The sequence below is a fragment of the Neltuma alba genome, unplaced genomic scaffold, assembly GCF_004799145.2.
Source record: "Neltuma alba isolate B1F8T4 unplaced genomic scaffold, ASM479914v2 tig00006238_pilon, whole genome shotgun sequence".
Lineage (NCBI taxonomy): Eukaryota > Viridiplantae > Streptophyta > Magnoliopsida > Fabales > Fabaceae > Neltuma > Neltuma alba.
The window spans coordinates 1-10,980 of NW_021634398.1; the positions used below are offsets into that span (position 1 = coordinate 1).

Here is a 10,980-nt window from a genome sequence, read left to right on the forward strand (position 1 = left end):
CTGAATATTATATTATCATATCTTGGAAGAATAATCTGAGATATTAAAATTATATTGTATGAAATAAGATTTTAGGGTTAATTTATTTGCTTGTGGTTTGCCTATACAAAGGATTATTTGTACTTTTCTTATTCAATGATAATATTATTTTAGGCTCTTTCTCAACTTTTAATCCTTCAAATTCTAATATAATATCAAAGCCAAATTTTTCCACAGCCTCTGAAATTAAAAAAAAAAAAAGGGACGTGCTCACCCCAATCTAGTCGCACCTATCAGTTTATATTCCACTCACTTGAATTCCATGCAACGATAAGTGGGACAACCTCAAGAAATTTTATCACAAGAGGACGGCCGGGACAACCATGGTCCAGCGCCTAGTTTTTGGCCACTCCTTTTTGAATTCTAACATGGTGCACGTCCTTTTAACTCACCTTGAATTCCAAGCAACATATAGATCCACATCAAGTTACTTTCCAAATCTCTAACATAGTTAGAAGAGGAAATAAAAGCAATTAAACCATATACCATTCACATTGTAAGTGGATGCAGTGACAAGAAAACACCTCCTCACCAAGATATCTAAGTTTTCTTTAGCCGAGAGATTGTGCCAACAAGAAATGCGTTACCAGCAGTGATTGGTCCAACATTAGAGAGAGATTTACAAGCCTAATGTCTATTAAAAGTGTAACTAAGCAGAGTCAGCGACCTGTATTCAATTTCAGTTTGCACCACAGATTATCCTATTACACCACTTACGTCAGTTTGCATCATGGAACAGCCAAAAACGAGGCGCTGGTGCATGGTTGCCTTGGGCCATCCTCCTGTAATAACATTTCTTAAGATTATCCCACTTTATCTCTGCAATTCCTCGGCCTCTCTGCAAAATTGAGGCTGACCACCATGTTAGATACTACCTTCGGTCCTAATTATAAGAGCCAGTTGACTAATTTGAAGAGATTGAGGAAGTAAGTTGAGTTAGTTATTTGTCCTAAATAGGTGTTGTCTTTCCTAAAATATCCTTGCTAATCAAGTGTATTGACTAGAACTATCATTGTTAGAAAGGCTACTTTAAAAAAAAAAGTATAAATATGAGAGACAAAGTGGATTGGAATTTTATATTTAGGACCAAAATAAAAGTCAAACAGGGTCTTATATTAAGGACTTCCGTATTATGTTATGCACTGTTCCCTTGCGGTTGGGGTAAAATATGACCAAAGCGCAATAAGAAGTTTCATCTCCTCGTCAGTCACACAACGAAGTGCAGGGCAACGTGATGTTGCACTTTGGTGGTACAGCTTTAGCTCCGACAAGTTGTCCTATTTCATCGTCAACAATGTCTCTGTGTTAGATATGGTTTTAGGGTTAATTTATTAGCTTGTGGTTTGCCTATATAAACGCTGATTTGTATTCTTCTTATTCAATGATTAATAATATTCCAAGAATCTTTTTCCTCTCAACTTTTAATCATTCACATTCTAAAATGGCGTCAGAACGAGGTTCTTTCTCAACCCTTATGAAAAACAAAAAGGAAAAGAAAAAAGGGATGCGTTCACCCAGTCTAGTTGCACCCATTTATTTATGCATTCCAGTCTCTTTCCAACTCGCATAGCTCTCTCCCTGTTGTGAAAAAACGACACGAAATGGTATTACCATGCTAATTTTATATCTAAATCACTTGTACGTGATTCTCATATATAAAAAAAGTATTAAATTAATAAAAAAAATTGCATTTTTTATTCAAAAAAGAATATTGAAAAAAATATGTTGCACGTGTTCTATCACATATTTCTTTTATTGCCTTCAGAGTAAAATTGAATCAAAGTCATTCACTACCCTATAAATGACTTATTTTTAGGATTAAACATTTTTCTTACAAATAACTTAGATATATCACTAAACTGGTATATATTTTGGCCCCCAAAAATTTACAAATATTTACTATAATTTAAAAATTAAAAGCACCCTCAAAATTTGCTGTTGATGCTTGAAGAGTCCGAATTAATTAAATCTAATACTTCTCTCCGGTTTTAATATAAAACCTATTTAACTAATTTAATTAATTAAAAAGTTAGGTAAATTAGTTAATTATAAGAAATGTGACACGTTTTTCCTAAAACACCATAATCATCTTTCTTAATATCCCATCTCCCTCTTGCAATTGATTATGGCTGAGGGAGTATCCATAGGGATAATTTAGAGAAAATTCATAAATATAAGAAATGGGTCTTATATTTAGGACTAAAACCAATTCAATAATTAGTTACTATATATATTAAGAACCGGAGGAGTAGTACAGTTTTTAATTTTCTGTTTCACAATTGCGCATACCCATATGGAAGATCCGATACTTGATAAATACATCTTTTTTATGAGCAATTCTATTAAAAATCAGAAATTTTTTGTGGATTCCCAAAAATGTAAACCGGTTGATTTGGTTCCTAAAGTTTTCAATCAAGGGGTCATCTCCCAACCAATTGGTAAGAATCAAATTTTCCGTAACCTCTATAAACTTTTCCCCCCCTCTGTCCCTCCCCCTCTCTCACAATTTTAAGGATTATTCTAGCCAGCTATCCGAAATTACACAAGTTGAATTTAGAATATTGTTATTATTTTATATATGTAATATGAGAATATTTTATCATTACATGCACACACATAAGAAAATTTTTCCTATCCAAGAATTTAAGAACCTAGCAGCCACGCTGTTTTGATTTGTGGAGAGAGTTTATATAGAAATCTTTATCCATATTTATATAAAACGATTACTCTCATGTATTAATTAAACAATAACATATCAGAAAAATATTATTCAAATTAGCCCTTAAATTTATTTTCGGTAGTTTCTACTTCCTCCTTCGATCCTAAATATAAGACCATTATACACACTAGTATTTAGGACCGGGGGAGTATTATTTATCTACTGTGGCGTTTAAATGTATGCAACTAAACAGAATACTCCCAATCAAGAGAAGCATGATAGTCAAACCTCAAATTTTAATTTATGAATTAAAAGCTTTGTGCTGATATGTTAAAACATTAATTTAATTATTTGCTTAATTGTTAAAATTAACTTAAGCAAGCTGTCCACTCTTGACACTTGACAGCACGATAACATATTAAAATGGGCCAATTAAGTTGATAAGTCATTGATTTTTTTAATTGCTATGATTTAACAATAAAAATGATATAATATATAATACGAAATTAATCTTTCCTTGATAGGAGAACATGCAAATTTCTTTGGATTTAGGTGATCAATCTCCTAACGTGGACGGAACTTCAATTTGATAATGACGACGATTTCCTTTGGTTAATAATGTATAAATATCACTCTGAATATATACTACTTTCGATCCTTAATATAAAACTTAGTTGATTACTTTTGAGAGATTAAAGAAGTTACATAAATTGCTTTAAAATATTATATTTATTGTTGGTTTCTAAACTAATTTGTTCGACTAATAAGCTGATATATAATCTAACGTACGCACAAATAGTTTAGAGAAATCATGTAACATGCTATAATTGAGTGATTTTTTTTAGTTTTCTTAATTTTATCAAATTATTAGTTAATTACGTTTCATATTAAGGGGCAGAGGTATTATTAGATTGTAACTCTTGCTCTATATATATAATTAAAGCAACAAAATTGTGTGTGTATTGATGTTAGAGGAGGTTAAATTACTAAACAGCCCCCTTAAACCTTGAATTATTTGTAAAGAATTTCTTTAATTTTTAAAACTCAGCAGCCTAATCTTTTATTTCAATGCCCGTTGGCAAATACACATAACCTCCTGCCGTTGATTAAATTGTGAAATTATTATAACAGAATCTGCCGCTGTCTGTAATTTAAGAATAATATTTATTAATATTTTCGGATGAGAAATTAATGGCTCCAAAATATAAAAACCGTTGTCTGGTGGAGATTTGCGGTTTAAATTTTTAGTAACAATTAATCAAGCATGCTTCTCCCAAGCATTTTGAAATAGCTTTCAGTCTTTCACCACTATTTTAGATGATATATAGGAAGGGCTGGGCAAAATACTGAAGGGTTTTTCCAGAAAATTAACTAATGGAGATATCATTATGTTTAAGGAAGCTTTCAACAATATTTAACATAATGATTATTATTGCGGCGTCGATAATTAATCAAGTTGATTTATGACACCTGACCTGTTGGCAAAAAATTAATTATTTCTGTTTTTTTAATTTTGAAGAAGAAACATAACGAAATAATTGTCCAATCTTCCAATTTCCCAAAATATAATATTATTAACATTATAATTCAAAATAATTCCACGTTATGAACATTAATATTTCAAATCTTAGCATATATATGCAATGTCAAGCGTATACAATTAGAATGAGCAAACAATATTATTAATTAGTCGATCACTTTGAATTCATAGTCCCAGCAAAAAGAAGAATGCCTTTCCTTTATAAATAACATTTACAGTAAACTGATATAGGAAATAATTAATTTTAATTGTAAGGGGTAAAATTATAAAAACGTTATCTGGGAGATTAAATTAAGAAAATGAAGGATTAATTATAAATTGAAAAAAAAAACGCTATATATGTGGATTGCAAATTAATTGGGTCTCAACCAAAACAGTGATGTCAATGTGATTTAACAAATTCTTACAGCTATGAGAGCTCCATTTAAACAAAAGTCTATGTGCAGACTCTGATCTTTTATGAAACAAACTCTTGGAAATCCATTTGGTCTAATCAACTTTAACATTTGACAATTCTATTCACTCTTGAAAGTTTGTGTTATTTTTGACTTTGACAATATTATAATTAATATTCCATGAATGCCAAAGTAGAATGTTAGTTTAATTTCATTGCTTTTTCACATTCACTTTTACATGGAGACGTATGAACTTTATATATATTCATATACTACCTCCGGTCTTAACTATAAGATCTCATTTGTAGTTTACAAATGAGGTCTTATAATCAGAGCCGAAAGTAATATGTGTGTATATGAATCGCATACGTGAGATTTAATAAATTTAATTATTGTCTAACGTAAACTCCAAAAAACCAATCATCTGCGCTTGATCTCTTCTCTCATAATTAGAAACTTAAACAAAATATTGTCCTTGTCAAAAGTAATAATACTACCTCGGATTTCAAAAATAAGACATAATCTTATATTTAGAACCGAAAGTAATATAAAATAATAACATACATGCAGTTTGGCAGTATATAGTAAAAGTATTTTCTATGAGAGAATATCCACATTATTTAAAAGTGAGGTAAATTATGTGGTGTTAGAGAGAGCTTCTTACCGACTGATACATAATATTTAGAATCTGATTCTGCCGTGTGAAGTTATATATATATAGTCATACCTTATGATAGTTACTACTCAAAAGATGAGCAAGTAGCTTCGCTTCTAATCCTAAAGCACACAAATTCACGGATTCCCCTTAGCTTCATCCACAAGTCACCCAAGGCTAGCTAGTTCTTGTGCTTGGTCCCAACACGGTTTCCGTATCTAGTTAGGTATTTGTTAAAATATATGTTGATTATTTAAAATATCCTTTTTTTAATTATTTGTATTGAAATTATCTCTAAATAAAAACTTCTTTAATATATGTAATTAATAAGGCTAATTTTAAAAAAATTATATTTTAAAAAACAAAATCAATTAAAATCTTACATAAAAATTAAAGTAAATATTTTAACTAGTTATTATGTTTAAGATGGGATGACGTATTATTCTCATTAGCATAATTTGTAATTCTTAAAATTTATATATATGATTAAATTATTCTTCTAGAAGATACTACCTCCGGTCCTTAATATAAGATCTTGTTTGACTTTTATTTTGATCCTAAATATGAGACCCTAATCCATTTTGTCTTTCATATTTACGTATTTTTTTTCTAAGTTAGTCCTTTTAACAACAGTAGTTCTAGTCAATATACTTGATTAGTAAGGGTATTTTAAGAAAAACAACACATATTTATTATAAATAACTAATTTAACTTCTTTTCTTAATCTTTTCAAATTAGTTAATTGGCTCTTATAATTAGTAGCGGGGTAGTACATACATATAGTCATGAAGCTGCTAAGAATTTTGACATAGAAGTATGTTTATACTTTATATTATTATATTTATTTTTCATATGTTTTTATTCATAACAAAGAACTCTGATGATTCCCACGTGTCGTTTCGAATCAGAGACACATCCATCTAATCTAATATTATTCAATTCATTTTTAAAATTTTCTGAAATTTTACTGTACCTGCTAACCAATTTTTGTGCGAGCAAACAAAAATATCTTTATTTTATTTGAATTGCAGATCATTAAATTGCTAAATTCTTGTTAAAAACCTGTAAAATTTATAAGGATTTACAACTCAAATTTAGTTACTTATAACAAAAATTCAACAGTTTGTAATAAGAATTTGACTATTAGTAACATAAATCCGGTAATTTACAAAGGGTATTTTTATCTTCTCATGTAAAAAATTTTGGTGAAATTTCAGAGTTTTTTAAAGTCTGGCTGATATTAATTCACCATCAACGCGGTTTATTGAAAATTCTTCCATCGTCGGAAGTGTTCCATCTGCACACGCATGAAACATATGCGCGAATTCAAACCCGCCTGACAGAAGTCTCTGTCTGTATATCTCCGCATATAAGTTCAAGATTGAAACAAAGCTGGTCGATCTATCGTTCTTGTGTTGTCACAGGATTGTTGAATTCTTCAAAGAAACCTTATAATAAATCGTTGTGGCTATGGCGCATGATCAGAACGTGCTTAATGCTCTCGATGTCGCCAAGACACAATGGTATCACTTCACGGCCATCGTCGTCGCCGGCATGGGCTTCTTCACCGACGCATACGATCTATTCAGTATCCCAACGTTACCAAGTTGCTGGGAGGATATACTACACCAAAGAAGGGTCGCCGAAGCCCGGAAGCTTGCCGCCGAACGTGTCGGCTGCCGTCAACGGCGTGGCTCTCTGTGGGACGTTGGCCGGTCAGCTTTTCTTTGGGTGGCTCGGTGATAAGCTGGGGAGGAAGAAGGTGTATGGGATGACTCTTGCTCTTATGGTGATCTCTTCTCTTGCTTCTGGTCTCTCTTTTGGTCACACTGCGAAAGGTGTCATCACCACTCTCTGTTTCTTCCGATTCTGGCTCGGTTTCGGAATCGGCGGCGACTACCCTCTCTCCGCCACCATCATGTCGGAATACGCCAACAAGAAGACTCGTGGCGCGTTTATCGCTGCCGTTTTCGCCATGCAAGGTTTGTTAAAGTTAATAATTTCTCACTCTGTTCAAAATTTTGCTTATACCAGTGATCATTCACACTTAAACTGGTCTCTTTTGGCATGTAAATGATGGGCACTTTTTTTATTTGATTGTATTGATTCGATTTCAACTATGTTGAAGTTTTATTATTATTAAATCTAAATCATCGTATTTCAGTTGACCGATTATGGTTGTTGTGCAAAACAAATTGAACTCTGATTATTACTGACTCATATTACACAGATAAAACGATTGATGTTCAGTCAAGAGATTCTTTTCCCTTACCCATGACTTTGAATCAGGATTTGGAATATTGGCCGGCGGAATAGTTTCTCTGATCGTCGCGGCGGCGTTCGACCACGCGTACAAGGCTCCGCCGTACAACGTAAACCCGGCAGCTTCTCTTCCACCTGAAGCTGACTACGTTTGGCGGATAATCCTCATGTTCGGAGCGGTGCCCGCCGCAATGACCTTCTACTCGCGAGCGAAGATGCCTGAGACGGCAAGGTACACAGCTCTGGTCGCCAAGAACGAAAAACAAGCAGCTCTCGACATGGCCAAGGTCCTCGAAGTCGAACTCGAAGCCGAACAGCCAAAGAAAGAAGAAAAACCAAACGAAAGAGACAGAACCAGCTTCGGTTTGTTCAGTAAGGAATTCGCTCGAAGACATGGACTTCACTTGCTCGGAACATGTACCACCTGGTTCTTACTGGACATTGCATATTACAGTTCGAATCTTTTCCAGAAAGACATTTATTCAGCAGTGGGATGGCTTCCTTCAGCCGCAGAAATGAGCGCGATTCAAGAAGTTTATAAGGTGGCAAGAGCACAAGTACTGATCGCGCTGTGCGGCACCGTGCCGGGATACTGGTTCACGGTGGCCTTTATAGACATATTGGGACGATTCTTTATCCAGCTGATGGGTTTCTTCTTCATGACCGTCTTCATGTTGGCTCTGGCAATCCCTTACGATCACTGGACCAAGAAGGAGAACAGAATCGGGTTCCTTGTGATGTACGCACTGACCTTCTTCTTCGCCAACTTCGGTCCAAACGCCACCACTTTCGTCGTGCCGGCTGAGATCTTCCCGGCTAGGTTGCGGTCGACTTGCCACGGGTTGTCGTCAGCCTCTGGAAAGGCCGGAGCGATCGTCGGAGCTTTCGGGTTCTTGTATGCTGCACAGAGTAAGGATCCGAAGAAGACAGATGCAGGGTACCCACCTGGGATTGGGATGAAGAATGCTCTGATCATGCTCGCAGTCATCAACTTTGTTGGGATGTTGTTCACTTTCTTGATTCCAGAATCAAAGGGGAAGTCGTTGGAGGAATTGAGCAGAGAAAATGAAGAAGAAACTGATGAACATGGAGCAGAGTCGTCTTCTACTAACAGAACAGTTCCAGTATGAGGGTGTGGATTCAGTATCAGAATTTTGAAATGCTACTTGGGATTGATTTGAAGGCAATAGCATCAAAACAGCGTCAGAGATGATGGCTTAAGAGAACATAAGGCGAGAATCCAAATTCTTTATGATCGATCGGTTATTACTGTAACATATATATATATATAGATATATAGGATGATATATGTGATGAAATACGGGTGTGGCTTTCAAATTATTAGTTCAGAATGATAATCAAATGCATAATTTTAAAGAAGGACAACAACTCAAATTTTCTTTGGTCACAAGCTTTTGGGTTTACTGGCACCATGTTCTGTTTGGGAGGAGATCACAGGCCTGATGGTTAGATTTGAAGAAACGTGTTAGTATTGTGATCACGTGGATTATGACGTATGATGCATTGACACGGGTAATTATTTGTGTCAAATTGGACAATGAGGTAATATAAGGCATAAAGGATGATAGGTTAAAATACAAGGCGGTTTCAAGAAGAACAAATTCACATTCATTGAGGTATTTTTTTTATTGGAAACGATCTTATTTAAAATATGATCAGATATTAAATATGAACATTTCTCTTACATAATAAGAAATGAGCCTATTTTATTAAATCCAAATCTAGTTGATTCCTCTTTTTAGTTCATGTATGGGAAGGAGCCAATTGCATAAATTTTGATGGATTTGGATTGCTTCTGCTCTACACTATTCATTCAGAATTATGACTTGGTTTTGTTGAAGACTCTCATGGATCTCTTCATGAAATTAGAGGGAAGATGAAAACTTAAAAAAAAAAAAAAAAGAACATGATATATGCAAAGCAGATATTTGTAGTTTGCTAATATATACTTGTGTAAAATATCATTACTTTTTCAAAGAACCCACGGGCCCCCACATATAGACTCGAAGCACATGAAGAACATCCTTTTTTTCCCTCATATACTACCTCCGGTCCGAATTATAAGAACCAATTGACTAATTTAAGGAGATTAAAAAAGTAAGTTAAGTTAGTTATTTGTCCTAACTAGGTGTTGTCTTTTCTAAGATATCCTTACAAATCAAGTGTATTGATTAGAACTCTTATTATTAGAAGGGTTACTTTGAAAAAATATATATAAATATGAAAGACAAAGTGGATTGAGGTCTTATATTTAGGACCAAAATAAAAGTTAAACAGGATCTTATATTAAGGATCGGAAGTAATAATACAATTTAAACATACACATGCATACAAACATATCAAAGTTAAATGTAAAGAGATAATTACAATCAAGTCCAAAAAAAAAAATACTAGAAAGTCCCAATAACAACTTGAGCAGCTTATAATAACAAATTCTAAAATAGAGAATGATAACTTCTAATATTTGTTTTATATTTCTTTTCTTTCTCAAGACTTTATTATAATTTTCCCAAATTTAGATCTGAAACCTCGTGCAAACATGATGGACGGCTGACAACTGTTGACATTTGCAAGCATCTATGGCAAACTAGGGACCCCAAACCAACTCGATCGACTGCTTCGATATCAGACACAAGAAGCCCATCCCTTGAAGCAACAAGAAGGAGGATTGGATCCTACGAGGCCCATTCCACTGCCAAACCTATCATGTCAACCTATTAAAAATATCTCATTACTTAAATATTGCAATTATATAGTGGAGTATCTAGTCTATGTATAATTAGGCCAAAAAAAATATAATCTATATATAATTATATATAAAGGATAATGATTTGGCAATGCTGATAATGGACATTCTCACTTAATACTCCTTCTATGCTAGATAGAAGATTCATTAAATGAGTCTTATATTTAAGATTATAAAAGTATTATAATTTTAGTATTATTTTATCTCACCATAAAAAAAATGTCAAAATGCCCCTTTCTTTTCAATTATATTGTGGTTTATTAATTATTTTAGCTAATATTTTATATATATAGGTTCATATAATTGACTTGAATATATAACAGTTCCAGTCTTATCTGTAATCTTCTTTTATCCTATAAAATTAATCATCCTCATGCTCCTAAGTCAAATGCCCTCAATCATGCAAGCATAATAACAGTCAGATTTCTTGGCCAAATAATAATAATAATAATCATCATCATCATCATCAAGCCTCAAATGTTTATTTTATAAGTCAAACAAAATGTTCTCATACTAATTAATTAACACATTTTTATTTACTTAATTATTGAAATGACTTGAGCAGGCTTTTCGCATGTTGACAGCATAAGCTGTTAACTTTTCTTTATTCTTTCGTGTAAGCAATGAAATATTAACTCTGACTAAATGTTTTCCCCATGATAA

At 33.3% G+C, this 10,980-nt stretch overlaps 1 pseudogene; it reads left to right on the plus strand.

The window, feature by feature from the left end:
• The first annotated feature begins 6,602 nt into the window (after positions 1-6,602).
• Positions 6,603-8,680, plus strand: LOC114749956 (probable inorganic phosphate transporter 1-5; annotated as a pseudogene).
• The last annotated feature ends 2,300 nt before the right edge of the window (positions 8,681-10,980 follow it).